Source organism: Chiloscyllium punctatum, chromosome 12 (genome assembly GCF_047496795.1).
Source record: "Chiloscyllium punctatum isolate Juve2018m chromosome 12, sChiPun1.3, whole genome shotgun sequence".
NCBI classification, from domain to species: domain Eukaryota; kingdom Metazoa; phylum Chordata; class Chondrichthyes; order Orectolobiformes; family Hemiscylliidae; genus Chiloscyllium; species Chiloscyllium punctatum.
In genome coordinates this window covers 19,792,869-19,812,034 of record NC_092750.1, presented here as the reverse complement: position 1 = coordinate 19,812,034, position 19,166 = coordinate 19,792,869, and the positions used below count along the sequence as shown (strand labels likewise).

General features: G+C 37.7%; 1 protein-coding gene across 19 annotated transcripts in view; it reads left to right on the top strand.

Moving 5' to 3' along the window:
• The first annotated feature begins 1,701 nt into the window (after window positions 1-1,701).
• Window positions 1,702-19,166, top strand: part of setd5 (SET domain containing 5) — a 154,920-nt gene continuing 137,455 nt past the window's right edge. For 9 of the 19 annotated variants that reach the window (XM_072581982.1, XM_072581979.1, XM_072581980.1 and 6 more), the window contains exon 1: window positions 3,804-3,932. The gene's annotated coding sequence lies outside the window, so the exon portion shown is untranslated. Of the gene's footprint in view, window positions 2,222-3,562; window positions 3,753-3,803; window positions 3,933-4,431; window positions 4,451-5,933; window positions 5,953-19,166 lie in introns of those variants that run through there. The other 10 variants (XM_072581988.1, XM_072581986.1, XM_072581973.1 and 7 more) reach the window with 8 other exon arrangements.

The following is a 19,166-nucleotide window of genomic DNA, read 5'->3' as shown; positions in this document are numbered from 1 at the left end:
CCCAGATTCTCCAGTATATGATGCAGACTTGCTGAGCATTCCTAGCTTATGTTCCACATTGAGTATTATGACAATGTCAGGGTAGCCATGATTGCTGAACCTGGAATGCCAAGGTTACAATGATCTATTTCTTCGAGGAGCTAGCTTTCCAACTATTGAAATTTAAAACGTTCAGGCAAGTTCTGTGTGTATGCCAACTAGATGAAAACAATTGGGGGGGCGGAGGGGAAGAAAGAGGTGTAGTTTCCAAATTCCGTAAAATTTGATTTGTTTTTGCCAATGATCGGACTAGGTAACTCAACCGCCAGCCAAAGAGCTGAGATTTATTCCTTCTATAGGGCAAAAAAAAAACACGCAATAGCATTAGACCACTTTTTTTTTAAAGAGGTACGACGCTAAATATTTGTCTTCGGACACTTTAGAGCCTATCCGTCCTCTCCTCAATAGGAAATTGGTCCAATACTACAAGAAACGCAAAAATCTGTCCACAGGATTTATCTCTGCCAAACAAACCATTGTTAATGGGGGGAAGGGAAGGAAGGAATCAAAACTGGCTTGTCCTAAAAGGTTCCCAGCATCCTGGGTTGGGTGTTGGTCAGCAATTAGATCACTCGGTGAATGAACGGTACGCCATCCCAAGCGGACATGACGATTCTCGAACCTTCTCTCCCCGTTTTGTAACTCCCTCTCTACTAACATAGGTAACCCAACAATCCACATACATTTCAAAAGAGTTAGATTAAAGAATTCGCCACGGCTAAAAGTTACACACCAGATTTTAAAAAAAAACAAATAAAATACCAAGAAGCGGGTCGGGCTCCTTCTCGAAGGTTCCACCCGAGGTGGGGCCGCGGCCGGCGCCATTTTGTCCGGGGGATAAAAAAGAAAACGCTTCGCTTATAAATCGATTTCTCGACGCTAATAATCCCGAGATAATATGCATGTTTTAAAATAGAAACACCCAATTATCTTTAATAAATTTAATTTCAGTACCATGCAAAAATTACTGAAAGCCAAGAGGCGCCATGATATCTGCAGTCCGCGCTACCACATCAAAGCGACATCGATCAGGTTTTTAATTTTATTTTTTGAAAAATCGCTTTGGGTTTTTTTTATAATCCACAAGTAAAACGGACGGCACTCAGAAATCCGTAAATGGCTGACAGAAGGTATTGTTTCGTTAGTTTTGTATAGAAAAATCCACCACACAAGACGTGTCGTTAACCATGTCCTTCCCTTGCCATCGCTGCATCACTCCCTCCTGCTCAGCTTCCACTCGCGTCCACTGCTGAAGCGACTTACACCACTCCACCCCTCCCTTCCAGAAGAGGCAGGCGTGGCGTGATTGACAGCCACCTCCCGGATGACGGACGCCAGGGCGGACCAATAGACAGCGGAGGGGCGTGGGGAAACGGCTGACGTGGCCGGGGATCTCTTTTAAATTACCCAATGGCGAAGCAGAGGGAGGCGGGTCCCTCCGTGCAGCCGGCTTTCCCTCCTTTCCTCCCCCACCACTGAAGAAGATGGACAGGGGATCTCTAACCCCGCCTCTCGTGGCAAGACCCTGCGAGCAGATACGGTGGACCCCGTATCTTTTGTCAGGGCGGCCCGCCATTTCCCGGCGAGTTGTGGTTTGAGGAGGGGGGGAATGGGCGGATGTTGGTTGGCTGGTCGTTGGGGGAGGGGCAGTGGTGGAGGCGCTCAGACTAGGATCAGTGCTGCTGTACAGGAGCCGGCCCAGCTGCAAATAGAGTCAATTGTCACCCTTTTATAACGAATGTTTACCTGAGAGGAAAAAGTCCCAAAATAACAACAGATCGTATTCCTCCCTATGTTCCCATCGGACCGAGTCTGCTCCCCCTCCCTTCTATTTTAAGGCCCCTATTTGGTCAACTGAGCGCTATCAACAATCTTCAATCTCCCCCTTCTCCTCCCCCTTTCTCCCCAGCACACCTCCTTTTTCCTTTCCCCACCCCCTGCAACGTCAGTCTGAAAGGTTCGGTCGGTGTGCTCAGGAAAGTCCGAGGCTCTGTTTCAGGCCTGACTTGATGAACCTCTGTCAAGTTTTTGTTTTGAATGAGGGAGAATAAGCAACACACACACAAAAAAATAAAAACACAAGGAAGGAAAGAGAGAGAGAGAGAAAGGAAGGAAAAGAAAGGATCACTAGAAGAGGGGAGAAGGCAGCCCTATTCAGAAACGATTATTGAGACAAAAACCGGTGAGTTTTCCTGTTTATAATCGGGTTGCCAAGGAGTTTTGATGGTTTTATTGGTGTTAGTGATGATAGTGTTTACATGATGAACACTGCGCACTTTAAAAACCTGGGATCATTATAAACCGATTCTCCACATCATTTTCCATTTGAATGTTAGGATACTTGCATTTAAGAGATAGGTAAGTATGTGGGATTTCTGTAGACTTTTTCCACTTCATGTAACTTATTCATCTCTGGCATTTTCTTCATTAGAATAGCACAACAAGAAAAGCCAGAGAGGTTGGGCCCCCGTTGTAGTATTGCAGCTGGGAGGCATTATCCAATCCTGGAGTCTGCTCAGCCATTCTCTCCCCCTCAAAAAAGTCATCTGCATTCAACGTACTTAATTACCATAATGCTAAAAGGCTTAACAACTATATGAAAGTAAAATAATGCAGAATTAGCTCAGCATTTTTCAACACATTGGATCATGAAAACATATTTCAAAGTTCTCTTGTTTCACAATAGTTAGAAAGTAAGATGGAATGTTTTGGACGTTGGTATCCTACAATGCCCAAACCAAATTATGGAATAGAGTTTTTGATCACATTCTTGCAAAGCCAATGATGCTCCACCAAAAAAGTGGACTTTAAAAAAAAATCCAATCCTAGGTTTTATAGTGAACATCTATATGAATAGTTGTTCAATAATAATTGTTAGATATCAATCAAACAAAATTTCTGTCCTTTTTAACGACAGCATTTAGTACAAGAGGAAATGGCCTCTTTGAACCACATGGTCCGGGGATTAATCGTGTTGCTTATGATGGTGTTTGCTTTAGTTAGTCTTCAAAGGGTATATTTTATTATAGAACCTCGCGACCAAATCAAAGCGACTTTTCATCAGGATCCATTCCAGAATGGATGCCAGACCTATGAGATCCATTCAAAAGATGTTAATTTTAAAATATATTTGTTTGTGCTGAAAATGAAAATGCTTTGTTTCTTTTAGTTGGGCGGATGAAACATTCGTCATAAATCCATAGCCATGTATTAATGGAATTTAAATGTTAGTTTTGGGATACTTTCTATATTTATCAAGTTGCATAAACTTAAAGACGTTACATTTTAAGTTAAACATCCTTTATTTTGTCCATTCATAAGTTTGTGAATTATTACCTCTTTAAACTATTAAAAGAAACTTCGGTCGCAAGTGATAAGTAACATGCTCCGTACTTAAGTAATAAAGTATGTTTGTGATTTGATGGTGATCCTATACCTTCCTTATAACTGTTTCTATGAGGCCTCGCAGTAAATGGATGTAAATTCAACGCTTCACCGCATCACCAGGAAGCCAGATCTTGTGTCTTAAAAGAACGATCTCCAGACCAAGAAGCCTGATTGCTATCCCTAACTTTGTGACTAAAAAATGCTTTGAACACAAGTCTTGAGCAGTAAACTACAAAATAACTTCATTTTCTTGCCGAGTAAAATAATCCTGATTATCCATAACCATAAACTCTGACCCAGTTATTTACCCTTAAATCTGCACAGAGGTAACTTGTGCTGTGGGTGTGTGTGAGCGAGTGAAGGGGGTGGGGGAAGGGTTGGTAGTCTGCTCTTACTGTGTGTTGGTTTTGTCTGAAGGTTTTTTAAGGTTGGTCTTCGAATGGTTATTTGAAAGTTATTTGGTTTTAATATCGAATTTTTTGGAAATTGTTTCTAGTAGTCGGAAGGTAAGAATGTACATTAACATGAGTGGGTTACACTGTGGAACCGTGCTTATTTTTAGAGTAATTGTAATCAAGATCGACGAAAGATTTCGATTAATTCTATGATTATTTCTTGTATTAACCTGCAAAGCTATATCTGATGTGCAGTTTTATTTAAAGTAATTTTAATTAATATTAGCGGTCGAGAAAGCATAAAATCAATAATAGTACTTTGCGTTGTAATCACAGAATTCACAAAGAGAGGAAACAGATTTATGTTGTGATCTTTGAGGAGAACTAGTTATTATCTCGGGAGAATTCTGCTCTGTATTGAAATACGCTTCCTAAATTCGGCGTCAGTGGAAATTGAGTCTGAGGCTTTGAAGTTGGGGCAAGGCCTGGTATGTCTGGAAAGCTAGAATTTCACTTCAGACAGGGGCCTCAGTCAAATATTTGGCGCGGAATAGTCGCAACAGCACTTACATTGCTCTTCGGTTTCCTTGGATAAGGGTGGTAAAAGTAGTTTATTTTGCTATATAGAGGTCAGTGGTGAATTCTCCCATATTGTATTTTTAATGAGAGAGGGGGAGGGGTAGAGTAACCACGTACTGTGTACTGAAATAGAAATGCATCGTATATTGAATAAAATTATCTGACTGCTTCTAGCGCATTTGAACTACCTTAACAAATACATCGTTAAATTTTAAAATTACTGCTGAAACTAGTGATTAATTTTCATAAGGACGAGTTCGAGAATTCCTGTACAAGAAGAACCAAGGGTGGGGGAGGGGACTGGTTTTTAAATCCTGTTTCATCAGTCCCAGCACTTGGATAGGTACAGAGCTTCAAGAGTTGACGTTATCAAAAATGTTTAATGTGCTGATTGCATGATTTGAGTAGGGAACATTTAGAGGCATAAATGATCTGTACTTTTAGGAGTTAAATAATCTTTATAACTGGCAGTTCTATGGGCTGCAGTTTTGCTTGCAGCTTTTTGAACCTGACTTGTAAAACAGAAGCTTTCAATCCCAACAAGATTACGAGAGTTAATAAGATTCCTATTTGAAACAGTGTTAGCAATGGTATAGGTTGTTCACGAACCCATAATGGACAATATGCTCAATTTGAGTCCCATCAATGATCTAGATAAATGTTTTACATTCTTTAAAGTTATCATGCAACCTGGTATTTAATTCGCTTATTCATCTAATTTTCGAAGTATTTGAGAGTTCTTTGCCATTTTGTCTCAGCATCAAGAAATAAAATGAAATTGGAAGATAGATCTGATCTGACTCAGCTGCATTCTCTAACCTGTACGTGCTTCAAAGTATAGATGGCAATTGTTAACGATTTGTAACCTGGCCATTATTTATTTATTAATGATTTGTTAAATTTCTGGACGACGAGAAAGCGTAGAAGAAACCTAAGTGAATGGTTTTGCGGCTACGGGACAATCCCTGTAGTTAGTTCGATTGTGTTGCAGTTTAGGATGTTGGGGGGAGGGGAAGGTAGCGTTTGTGTAGAGCGCCACTTCATTGATACACTATAGTGAATGTTGCGATGCATTTCTTCCAGTCAGGGGTTGAATTTGCTCCCGGGACTAAAATATTTTGGCAGATTTGGATGGTTTAAGCGGTGTTTTATGGTGTTAGGAAATCGATACGAATGTGTAATTAATCATTATCGTTGAAATACTTTTTGAATGTCTTTGTGCTCATGTTTTCGTTTCCTTTGTGAATAAACGTTTGCCATGAACGCGTGACGTGTCGATATGTACACGAAATAAAATATAATGTTTTATTTAAATTCCACAAGTAAAATAGCTGTGTAGAAGGAACTGGCTAGTGCCTCTTGTGAAATTTGATCTCTCATGAAGTTCCCAAGAATATTAATAATTAGGCAGATGGGCGACTCTTGTCCGTCTGAGTGAAGACTTTGTTTGAATTTTGGGCACGCCAGTAAAGCAGACTGCTGCAACTCTTGGTCATTAAGCCTCAAAGATAAATGCATTCCACAAGTTGCCGTTTCAATAAAGAACAATGCGGTAAAACCAAACAAGTTAAACACTATTTATATTTGTGAGCAGATTGATGTATCGGACCTTGGAAATGGGCTTAATGCATAAATGATGGATAAAGTTGCAGTTAATGTTGAAAGAAAACGTTTTATTCTAGTGAAAATAGGTGAAGAGATTAAAATGATCCTTTACTTCTGTTGCCACGTATCGATACTGTTGCAGGGCAGTGCCTCTTTATCAGGAGCGGCCCCATGTCAAGCCTGGGGCTGGACTGCTTGATTGCCCAGTTTGAGTGACGCGGATCTTGGCTCTTGGAGCTTTGTGCGTTGCGCTATTATTTTCACTTATACTGTTAACGGTTGAAGTTAGGTTGCCCATCTATTTGAGTTTATTAAAGTGTTAGATCTTGCCGTTTTAAAATATGAAGAGTTTTATGAAAGTTTAATCAGTGACTAAATATTTAAGAGTGAGAGCTGGATGTTCGTTTATCATTGCACTGCAATAAACCAAAGTAGGCCTTTTGTTAAAATGGCTGCTATTGTCTGTGATCTGATTGTAAGGATGGCTTATCTGTTCTTGATTCTATAGTTGGCCTTTGTTAAGAACACGGGAAAACTTTTTTATGTAATACAAACAAGTTGTTCGTATTTTAACATTACATGATTTTTAAGAAGGTTGTTGACGAAAGCTATCTTTATATTATACTGGTATCCGTGAAGAAAGTTCAATCTTATGCTCAACCTCATTAATTATATATTTTTGGAAAGTTGAGAGATTAGATATCGGAGCTTTCTCCTAAATACAAATATTATATATACTGTTGTTCTGAGCTTGCTTCAAAATTGTGAAATCTTTTGTCTGATGCACAGCAGAGGGTTTGGTTTAAGGGGGAGGGGAGGGGAGGGGGTGAGAGAGGAGGTAATATCACAAATGGAATTTTTCGGAAATTATACTGCAGTGATGTCCCCCGCTGCTGGCTCTTAATTGCTTTTACATGTTGTAATAACTGGAATTGCAGCAAAAGGATAATTATCATTGTGGTTCGTTTTTCCTTGTGCGTGGAGCATTTCCGATTGAATGTTAATTTAATGGATAAAGTCTGGGACCAGAGACGGGCGCAGTTTCAAAGACGACAGCAGCATTTTTGCCAAGAGGCAGGGCCAGCACCTCCACAGCTCATGTGTAACCTAAACATAAGGCAGCCATTTTCCGAATTTCAAATCACAAAAGATCACACCAAAACTAGCCTTTTTAAAACAGAATATTTAAAAATGTCCATAATTATAATTGTAGGGCTAAACTTAAACAGCGAGCAAACCAAACTATTGCGGGTACACTTACTTAATAACTCAGTTATTGAAGATGGTACAGATAGAAATATTTCTAATGGTTAAAAAAATGCCTGTAGGTAGTACGTTGAGAAATTACTTTAATAGGGAAGTTAGACATTTCATGAATTCAATCTTCTATATCATGGCGTGCTAACAAACAGTAGTTGTTGTTACGTTAGGTAATTAGTTCAAATTGCACTTTCTTTAATCTCTTTAAAGATTCATGAAGAGATATGGGAATAAAGCTATTGGGTCCGTTTTGTTCTGGAGTTGGAGTGATTCCAATACGAATTTCCCATTTTATAAAACGATAGATTCAGCTTTCGATTTGCTTAAAAAAAAGTTTTGTACATTCGTAAATGTAAAGAGAAAGCAATCAAGTTAACGTAGAGACAGCTTTAGATCAATCATATACGACTTTATTTTCTGTTTTGGGCAGATAACTTTCAATTTAGTCTTGTTGAAACATGGGTTCGAGTGATACTGAAACACCGGAAGTCGTTGTTGTAATACTGGAAGGCTTTCTCCACGTATTCAAATAAGATCAGTAACCTCTCCTTTTTTGGATAACTTAATACTCGAAGATCTCTAAAGGTGTTTGTCTCGAAACGACTCTACGCGATTCGCATGTTGCAAAGTGTGAAAGAGTATCTTTGAAATCGCAATCGGTCGCTCTCTGCCCGCCCTGTTGCAACTGGAAGAGTCATTGTTGTTCCCAGAGGTGTGGGTTCGCCTGTGGCAGACTGCCCGCCATCGCCCACCAGTTATGCCTGTCCAATATATTTGACCGAAATACTTTACCAGAAGTGATTAAGGCACTTTAAGAAACGAAACAACACAGACCGAGAGCAGAAAAAAACACAAACCGTCGTCATTTCCAAAGCCTGCAAAATTAAATCGGGATGTCTTGAGTATTACTGGCTCCAGTCCTGGTCCCTAATGTATCTAACAATCTAAAAACGCATAAAGAAATTCAAGGGACAGAATGGGATATTCTGGGCGACCGTGTTAGGGACGCCATTTTTGACAGGGATATGTGCACGTACCCAGAACAGTTTCAACAAAACAAAATCCGACCTCACAATATGCTTTTTGTACACAACAAAAAAAAAGCAAGTAATTGGGGCGGGCGAGTGAGAGAGAGAAGAGAAGCGCTGTTCCATGTCTTGGATTTACCAGTCTGAGTTGCAAGTCTGTTGTGACATTGCAACTAAGGAATGCAGGGCGTGCGATTGCTCAAACAGCCTGTGCCTGGAGGTGGATTAATGTGCTCCAAGCGATTGCATCATCCCAGCTCCCACTGGGGCCCCTCAAACCTTTTCCAGCTGAAAAGTAGCCAAAAATAAACCAATTATGAAACTGCACAAACACTGCTGATCCTATTGTAAGCGTATATAAAGAACTGTAGTCAACCGTTCTCTCCTTTTAATGCATTTATTTAAAAAAAGTGATAGTGGTCAGGTTTAAAAATATTTTTTAAGGTCACCAACTAATTAAATATAAACCATCCTAGCAGTTGTAATTTACCATGATGTTATTAGTCTGACGGCGCATTCATACGCTATCCATCGAAGGCGAAGAGATTGCTCCAGTTTGGAGAGACAGATCTTGCTTGCATTTCCCAAACACAAGCTGAGTTGGTAGAGATTCATTAACACTCTGACAAGAGGATGTTTGTGCGGTGACGTTACGACACATGCGCACAAAAATCACCAGTTACTTCTGTCACCATTAACTCTATTTCTAAAGTCCTTCCAGGGAGGAATGACTAATTGTGTGTGGGGGGTGGGGGTGAACTTAGGCTCTTACCCTCGCCGCCTTCCTACATCTTCAACAGCAGAACCAGCTTTATACAATATGTGATTTGATGTTGACTATTTCTGTCTGCAGCCACTGAGTGGAAAACACTAACGAATGGTGTGTGAGTGCATCCTTGAAGAGTGCAGGAAATCTAGATTAGTGTTAAAACAATGAGTTCTTACAACGGTTGAAATATTTCTTTCCACTTCTGCCATTGTACATAATTCCCAGTTCCAATTGGAATGACAATTTGAGACAGTTCAGTCCTTTGGATCCGGGCAAATAACTACTGTGAGATCTGATAGAGCAGTCAAAATTAAATCCTGGTATATTTTTAAAAAAAGTTTCCCTGCACCGTCCCAAATGATATAATACTTTTTTTCCCAAATGTCTCTATTTTCAGCAATTTTCTTTGATGTGTTCTTAACAAGAAGAATTATATATGTGTCCATGCACATCAGGTTTTAATCAAAAAATCTTACAATATAGCAAACCTGTACCAAACTCTGGTTTGCCCTCAGCTAATTCATGTTCTTTGCAGGTTAGCCCAATATTGAAGACACTTAAAAGATCTGAAAATAGTTTGAGGAACTTCAATTACAGTGATAAGTTGGAAAAGCTGAGTCCAAAGGGTTGGGATTTCAAAGGGACTTGGGCATTGTAGGTAGGGAGAAATGTTATGCTGGTAGAAGGGTTAAGAACCATAAGAGACTTTTTTTTGCCAATTTCCTTAAATATAATGGTGACATGAGTAAAATCTTTTTTACTGAGTGGTTAGGATTTGGAATGCACTTCCTGAGCATACAGTGGAGACAGATTTAATCAAAACCTACAAAAGGATTAGATAATTATTTGAAGAGAAAATTTATTGTAGGCCTGTAGAAAGAAGGTGGGAGTGCAGCATGTGGAACTAGGTGAGTTTGGTGCAGTCATTCAAGGCCAAATGTCTCCTGTGTTGTAACAATTTTCTATTCCTATAATAATACATTGGTCAGATTGGGGAAGAAATAATAAAGATAAATCAGGTGTTGTTTGCAACAGTCACTTTGCATTTCAAAAGTTATATTTTGCGGGGAAAACCGACCAAGATAAGAAGGTTCATTGTTTTGAGGGCTTGGCAAAGAAGGAATTTGAGGTGATTTTGGGATATATCTTGATTACAGTATATGAAGGAATGAGAACATATTGTTACTTTTGATGCTTCAGAAGAGTGAGAGGTAATTTCAGTGGGGCACTGATCATAAAACCCTTATTTAAACATATTATTTGATGGTTTAATGGCTAGAGATAAGAGAATTGATTTAGAGAGGTAGTTTTTTTTTACTTGTTCCCTTTCAATGCTGTTGTAATGGCTTTTCCCAGATGGATTAATGTTCAAAGATTGGTCTAAGGCATCCATTTTGCATTAGATGCTAATATCTTTGAAACTTTTGTATTAGAATTTGTTTCTGAATTTTTTTAAAGGGCTTATGCTAAATTTCTTCTTTAATTTATGTATTTGGTAATATTTTATGCCTATCACTCTCATGATATTCCTGCTAATGTATGTTACTTAGGCTTTACAATAGCTTTGAGAAATAGTATGTTACATTGAATTGTCTATAGAGCTCCCACAGTTGAATTCATCATTGAAGTTTTGTTTTATGGGATACAAAATAATAATTGGTCTGAACCTGCTCATGTTTTCAGTTATGAGATGATATGTGTAGATTATAAATGAGTTAATATGTGATCTCAAAACAATATTTTTATATTCCACCTTTTGGAGAAAAAGAACTCTCGAATTAAGCTGTTATAAGTTTGGTCATCTCATCATTTTTTTTCCCATTGGCTACTGTCAAGTGAACTGTGAAAAGTAAAACTGAAACTCCTCTTACTCTGTATATCCTGTGATGTACAGGTCTTGCGCAATCTGAACTTTAAATTTGATTGGCTAGCCACTTGGAAGAGAATTCAAAAATTAGGTCCTTAAGGCTGCTACCAGTACTTCATTCCAGTATGTCCAGCTCTGGATTGTATCTTGCAACATGAGCCATGACAAGCATCAGTGGTACTAGCACGGATCTTACGTAGTATGAAAGCAATTTCAAATTTCAGCCATCAACATTAAGAAGAAGACTTATTAATTACAAAAGGGCATTTTTGGTTGCAAGATGAGTGAATTCAGTAAATATGCATAGTATATTGCATATTATAATGTTATAATCCTAGCTGATATTATTACTGGACAAATCTGATCCCATATAGTTTTTTTTTATCAAGATGATCTTTCATTGAAACACAAGCATGCAATGGTCCAAATTTTAATTTAACAGTAAAACATTTAACAATTTAACAATAATACATATCATGTAAATGAAAGATAAAATTGAATAGACCAAACAATACAATACAGCACATGAACAGGTCCTTCAGTCCATCAAGTCTGTGCCGTTAAAATTTGAAATACACTGTAACATAAAATCCTATTAATGCCAAAAGTGCTTTTTAAAAAAATACTCTCATAAGACAGAATTCCCTTCCCTTCTCCATGTCTACCACTTACTTTAATTGTGACCTCAAGAAAAGTTTTGAGAATCTGATAGCCTCAAGTTGAGGCCTTCATATTTCTTAGACTCTCTCAGCCTCAAATAACCCCTTCATGGTTTTAACAAAGCACTGATGGTCTGGAACTTTTAAGTAAACTCCTTACACCGAAGTAACCTATCTCCTTTTCCTTGTTTTACTCATCCAGTTTCAGCCAAGACTCCTGAAAACTGCCTTAAGCTGAAACTAAAAAGCTTTTTCCCAAAGTGTGGATGTTTCCCCCAGCCCCAAAATGTTCCAGAATCATCTATCCAAAAGCCTAAGGCACTGCACTGTGTTTATTTTGTACACTGTTAAACTCTCATAATGTAAACAAATTCCCATTAGCCTTCTCCAGCTGCGTACCAGACTGTTTTAAAACAAACATGGCTGCAGAAATACCTACAAATAAATTACACAACCCCTTTAGAAATACAGAACCCCATAGACCACTAGTTTAAAATTAAACAATCCAAAATAAATGTATTAAAATATAAATTTCATCCCTTATATCACAGTTATTGTTGTATTTGGGAGATCAGCACCCAGCAATAAAACTATCTTTCGAAGGTCTACTTAAATGTAATTATTAGTTTTATTACAATAGATGAGTAGTTGTGTGGAACCAAAGGAAACTGAGTTATCCTGTAAAGATAATCGGTAAATCTCTAATTTTCCTGATGGTTAACCCTGGATTTTAACACATACAAATAGAAACAGAATTCTATCAATATTTATTTTTACATTTAAAATAAAACAGCCCAAAATCATTAACCAGATATGTTTGTCACTTCAACTAAATAAAGATTGTTCATATGTAGCAACTGAAGATTCTGTAGGTCTGACACAAACAGGATGTTTTGCTTATTCATGCACTCATCAGTCTTGATGAAGTCTACCAACTTGGTCCTATCCCTTAGTAGCTATCTCTGTAGAAGGATTTGCCACAAAACTTCCTTCTCTGATTAGTTTTGTGCTGAGCTGAGTAGTCTAATATTTATTACAGAGGCTGTATCTGTGCCATATTTCCAACCAGTCCATGCTGTTGTTTGTGATTCATTTGAGCCATCTCTTACCTTCCCTCATTTAAATCTACTACTGTAACACTCTGTTCCCTTCACATATGCTTGTCCAGCTTCCCCTTAAATGCAACTATATTATTTGCTTGAGCTACTCCCGTATGCTGCAGTTTATTAACGTACATTAAAGTTAATTCTTTCGTTGACTGTTGGAGGTGTGAAACATTGACGTTGCGTACAGTGACGAACACGTTCTAACTCTGAAAAAAAAACAAATAATGACTGCTATTATTTGTTTATTACTTGCCAAGCCAAAGAAGTGCAAGTGGGCAACTGACACTTGTTACCATTGTTGAGAACAGATCCAGGCAATTGTTAAAAATGTCAGATGATGTGGACAAAACTGGAGGTGTACAGAATTTTGTGACTGAACTTTGGTAAATGATTCATTAATTTCCAAATTTTGAGTTTGCTGTTGTTTCTTTTGAACACTTGCCAATATTTGTATTCCAGTCCTGCTGTGTAAAGCACAAATTGCTATGTTAGCTCAGATTATTTAAATCATTATTTTGATCTTGTTCGTATTGAATCATTTTCATTCCCAAATATCACACAGTTTTTTATATGTAGTGATGAACTAAAGTCTGGGGAAAAGGGAACAGAGGAAGGAATTAATGTCAGAATTGGTATACAGACAATGACCGGAAGGGACAGAGAATAAAAGTATAAGAGCAAATCAGCCGATAAGACGAGGTTACAAAAAATAACAGAAGGTCAAAATCTAAAGCTACATGAATGCATGTAGCTTTCAAAACAAAACAGATGAACTAGTAGCTAAATAAGTACAATTTAGTGGCCATTAATGAAATGTGACTGTAGGATGACCTAGTTTGGTACCTGAAAATTGAATGGTATGTGACATTTAGGAATGACTCCACAGAGCCAATATCCCATCACCAAATCATCTTTTATTTACACATGCATAGTACGTGACACTGGTCTAACTTCCTCAGAGCCTGCACTAAATGAACAGAACCTCTCCACCCCTGTTTGTATCTGTCAGCCAGGGCTCTCTGATTGGGGCTGTTAATCCTGGTCCAATTGGTACTATATTCTGAGGTGCACCTGGCTGACCTCATTACAATCACTGCAACAGGAAGTTAAGATAGAATGGAGGAGTGGCTCTGATAATTAAAGATGGCATTAGCACAAGAGAGAGGGATGATCTAAATTCAGGAACCAGGACAATCTGGGTAGAGATGAGAAATGATAAAGGCAAGAGGCCACTTGTGAGATTTGTGGTTAGACCTCTTAACTAACCAAATGGTAGGACAGGTAACAAGGAAGAAAGAATGGGAGCTTGTCAGAAGGGTACGGCAATTATCATTGGGGATTTTACATTGCACGCCGACTGGTAAAATCAGATGGGGCAAATTTAATCTGGATGACTAATTCATTGAATGTTTTTTAGACCAGCGTGTTAGGGCACTGACCAGAGAACTAGACCTGGTTTTGACCAACGAGATTGGATTATTTACCGATCTCATAGTAAGCGTGTCCTGGGTAGCAGCAACAGTATTATGATTGAATTCTGCATATAGTTTAATGCAGAGTAGTGTGGTTTTAAGGTTACTATTTTGAATTTAAACAAAGGCAATTATGAGCGCATGAAAGCAGACTTGCAAAATTTATGAGTAGATAGATTAGATTACTTACAGTGTGGAAACAGGCCCTTCGGCCCAACAAGTCCACACCTAGAGTGAACTGGCTGTTTAGGTTAAGAGATGCAGCAGTAAATATTTTAAGGGGCCATTTCAAGAAAGATCAGAATAGGTATATTTCTATAAATAAGAATAATTCTAGGGGATGGACCTGCCATCTGTGGTTACCGAAAAAAGTTAAAGATGGATTCAAACTTATATGATTTAATTCTAACTGTGCAAAAGTAGATGGCAGATAAGAAGATTGGAAGAATATGAAGAAAAGCAATTCCTATAAGCTTAATAAAGAGGTAAAAACTAGATGTAAGAGAAAGTTACCCAAAATATAAGAACAGATAATAAAAGGTTCTTAAGAGACTTACAGAAGAGTTAACAAAGTAAATATTTGTCCGATAGAAAATGGGGACTTAGTAATGAAGAATAAGAAGATGACAGATGAATTGAACACACATTTTATGTTAGCTTTCATGAGAGATGATACAAGTAACTCCCTGGAAATAGTTGTAAATCTGGAATTGAAAGGGAAAGAGGAACTCAAAATTAAAATTTACTTGAGGAATAATATGGAGGAAATTGGTGGAACTGCAAGTTGACAAGTCCCCGGGTCCTGATGAATTTCATACCAGGGTCTTAAAATAAGTAGCTTGTGAGATAGTTGATGTGTGTTTATTTTAATTTTGCAAAAGCTCATTAGATTCGTGGAAGGTCTCTTTATATTGGGAAATAACTAATGTAATTCCTTTAATTGAGAAAGGAGGGAGGCAAGATGGTGGAAGCCAGTTAGCTTCATGTCTGTCATAGTGAAAATGTTAAGCTATTTTTAAAGATGTTATAACAGGACAGTTGAATAAGTTCAAGACAATCAGGCAGAGCCAGCGTACTTTTGTTTAAGGATAATCGTTTGACTTCATTTATTGGAGTTCTTTGAAGAAGTTAGTTTTGCTGTGGATAAAAGGGAACCAGTGGATGGATGCATTATACTTGGATTTCTAGAAAGCATTTGATAAGACACTACATCAAAGAATATTTTGGAAAATAACAACTCATGGTATGGGAGCAACATATTGGCATGGATAGAAGTTTAGCTAACTAATAGAAAACTGAGAGTTGGAATGAATGGGTTATTTTCAGACTGACAGGTTGGCACATAGTGTCAGGGGATCAGTGCTGGGGCCCCAACTCTTTACAATTTATATAAATAACTTGATGATAAAGGGACCAAAAGTTTGGTAATTAAATTTGTTGATGACACAAAGAAAGGTAGGGAATATGGTGGGCAAAGATCGGAAAATGGAGTTTAATGTAGGCAAGTGTTGGAATTATCCATTTTGGTAATAAGAAGAGGAAAAAATAGTCTAAATGGTAAGAGGTTGCAGAAGGATGTGGGTGTCCTAGTGAATGAAATGCAGAAACAATAAATGTTCAAGAAAGCAAATAGAATGTTATGTTTTATTGTGAGGAGAATTGAATGCAACAGTAAGACGGTGATGTTTCAGTTGTGCAGGGAATTTGTGAGATCATATCTGGGTTACTGTGTAAAGTACTGATCACTGTACCTTTGGAAAGCAGTTAATGAGTTGGAAGCAGTTCAGAGAAGGTTTACTGTATTTTGAATGAGCAGATTGCCTTATGAGGAAAGGCTAAGCCTGTACTCAGTGGACGAGGCAAAAGTGAGGACTGCAGATGCTGGAAACCAGAGCTTAGATCTGAGTGGTGCTGGAAAAACACAGCAGGTCAGGCAGCATCCGAGGAGCAGGAATATCGACATTTCGGGCAAAAGCCCTTCATCAGGGCTTTTGACCGAAACGTCGATTTTCCTGCTCTTCGGATGCTGCCTGACCTGCTGTGCTTTCCCTGTATCCAGTGGAGTTTGGAAGAGTCAGAGGTGACTTAATTGAAACATATAAGGTCCCAGGAGACTAGATCAGGTGGGTGTGGAAAGGGATGCTTTCTCTTGTGGAAGAATCTAGAACTTGGGGTCATAGTTCAAAAATAAGGGGTCACCCATTTAAGGCACAGTTGAGGAAAAATGTTTTCTCCCAGAGGGTTCTGAATTTTTGAAATTTACAGCTTCAAAAGGCAGGCGACACAGTTATGAAATACGGAATCTTGATTACCACGTGGGGAAGTAAGAATGTAGTGCTGAGGTTAAAATCAGATCAACCATGATCTAATTGAAAGGCAGAGCAACGTGAAAGGCCTAGTGACCTACTCTTGTTCCTATGTTCATAACCCAACATTATTCTGACATTTTTTCAAACAATGGATTTATAGCTCTACTAAATCAGTCTTTAACATTCAAGTGAGTAAAGACCCAGTGTTCAGTTCAGTAAATTGACCCACTTATTTCAGTTTCAGTTGAATGTAACTGTGCAAGAATATTTGACCACTTTAATAGAGTATTAAGTAAAGTAATTGAAAGCAAATCAAGACATCAAATTGGATACTTATTTCTGATCCTTTATCCACTTCTTTCTGGTTAATATATTACAGGGACCATATTAGGAAGTATTTTGGGCAATGTCTGCAGGTGTTGTAAAGCCTTTCAGTGTTTTACATTTAGGATAACTTCTAACTTGGAGGCTAATCCCAGTGGCATGTACTCCCTTGTAAGGTGTATATGAACATTTACTAGGAACACTTATCTGAATTTCACCAGGATTTGCTTTGGCAAGCTGTCATTAGACCAGCTGCTGAATTACTGAAGCAATCATCATTTCTAAAAATAGAGTCATAAACATGCGAGAAGATCCATGGGTTTCATTTTATTTTAGTAAATGGAGACATTACTTTGAGGACTTTAGTTCTTTCCACAGAGTGAAATGCGGATGGATTAGGCACTATATATTGTTTAGTAGTAGTCTTAAATACTATTTTACATTACTTTAAATATTGAAATCAATTGGAATATTTTAAATTTTGTTGGGCCTGCCTTTAGTATGAAATTTATCTTGAATTTTAGAAAATTCCTCCTCCTGCTTCAAAACATATTACACTGTTCACACCACTGAATACAATTGGGTATGTGGCAAACCACTTATGGTGTGAAATCTTTTGAATGTTTGCTTTAAAGCTATCTGTTAGGAGAGGCAGGAGAGTGAGAGGTTTAGCTTTGGTGCCTAGAACATAATGGATATGGTGTAGCCTGGCATTTTATTTGTGGATTTCTGCTTGGCCTCAAATTAATACCTTGATCAGATTTGGCTAACAGAGAAAAGACTGAGCATTAATTTGAGGGGTATTTATCTGCTAACAATAAATTGCAATGCACATTTTCAGTTTTCAGTAAAATAGTGCATATTAGTTGTGTTTTTCTCTTGACTAGATGTGTATCATTTGCAAATGGTTGACAAGATAATATTTATTGGAATAAAAGCAAAATATTGTGTATGCTGAAGATCTGAACAAGCTCAAATTTGGAAAAACTCTATTCTGGCAACATCTGTGGATAGAGAAACAAAGTTAACATTTTGAGTCTGATTTGACTCGTTCGAACCTTGAATTCTGAATATTTTGTTTGAATATTGTATGGAACTTTCCTATTTGGTCAAATAATATCTTGTTCTGAAGGTAGAACCTATTAGCTTTCCATTTGTTTCAAAAATCATTACAAGAATTGACCAATTTCAAATGTAGTTTACATCTTTACAAAAATCTCTAATTGCATGCAGAGAGTACTAAATAAAGAGTGAAAAGTAATAGAATTTAGACTATCAAAATTAAACCTATGACTTAAAATCAAAACCTTTATTCTTCTACTGTGTCACTTTTAGGTGATTGCATTTACAAAGCATTGACAGTACTTAAGATCCTGATCAAAGTCTCTGAGGATAAACAGAAATTGCTGGAGAAACTCAACAGATCTGAAAATATCTTTGGGAGGAAAGCACAGTTAACATTTTGAATCCAGTGACTCTGATGAAGTGACTCGAAACGTTAACTATGCTCTACCAGACCTGCTGAGTTTCTCCAGCAATTCTGTTTTTATTCGGGTCTGGCCTCCACCATTCTTTGTTTTATTTTAAGGTCTCTGGGATGCTTTTGGAGGTAGAAATGTTGAGTAGCTTTAATTAGTTCTGATGGAGGTGCAGCCAAGAGTAATCAAAAATAGAAAATAAATTGGTTTAAATCAAATTGATGTGTAAATGAATAAATTATTCTATTCTTGGTTTTGGGAGGAAAAAGAAATGTTATGACATACTGAGCTTGGTTCTTGCACTGAGGAACATATTGTGAGCAGTGTGACACAGATGTTTGTTTCATGCAACTAAAGATGCATACCATTGACATAAATTTGATTGCATCAGTATATATGGGGCATGCATTCAGACTCACTATAAAATTCCAGCAATTTTAAAAATAATCAAATGCATGGGCACCGCACAGTATAGGTAGTGGGTATGATTCAGTGATGCAGGACTTGGTTTGTTTTTCATTTTAAAGGCACATGTTGTAATGATAAAGGCCTTAACTGATGATTTGATCTGGACTGTCTTTGTCCAGTTTGTTTCTAAAGTTTCCAATTACAATCTGCTTAGTCGACAGTTTGAAGAGTCTGAGAAGATAGATGATTTAATATATGTATCTGCTGTCCACTGTTCATGCCAGTGACTTGGCTAGAAATGGAATTTACTAATTGTCTTGAAGAAATGAGCTGTCAGTAAGCCGAACATATCTGAGTGTTTTGGCAACAGGATTTTTTTCACTAAGTATATTCAGCTATTTTACCACTGCCTCTGAAAATCAAAAATGTCGAGATGTTATATTGCAGAGGAACATGAGCCATGGAGTGAAGAAGAATGCAA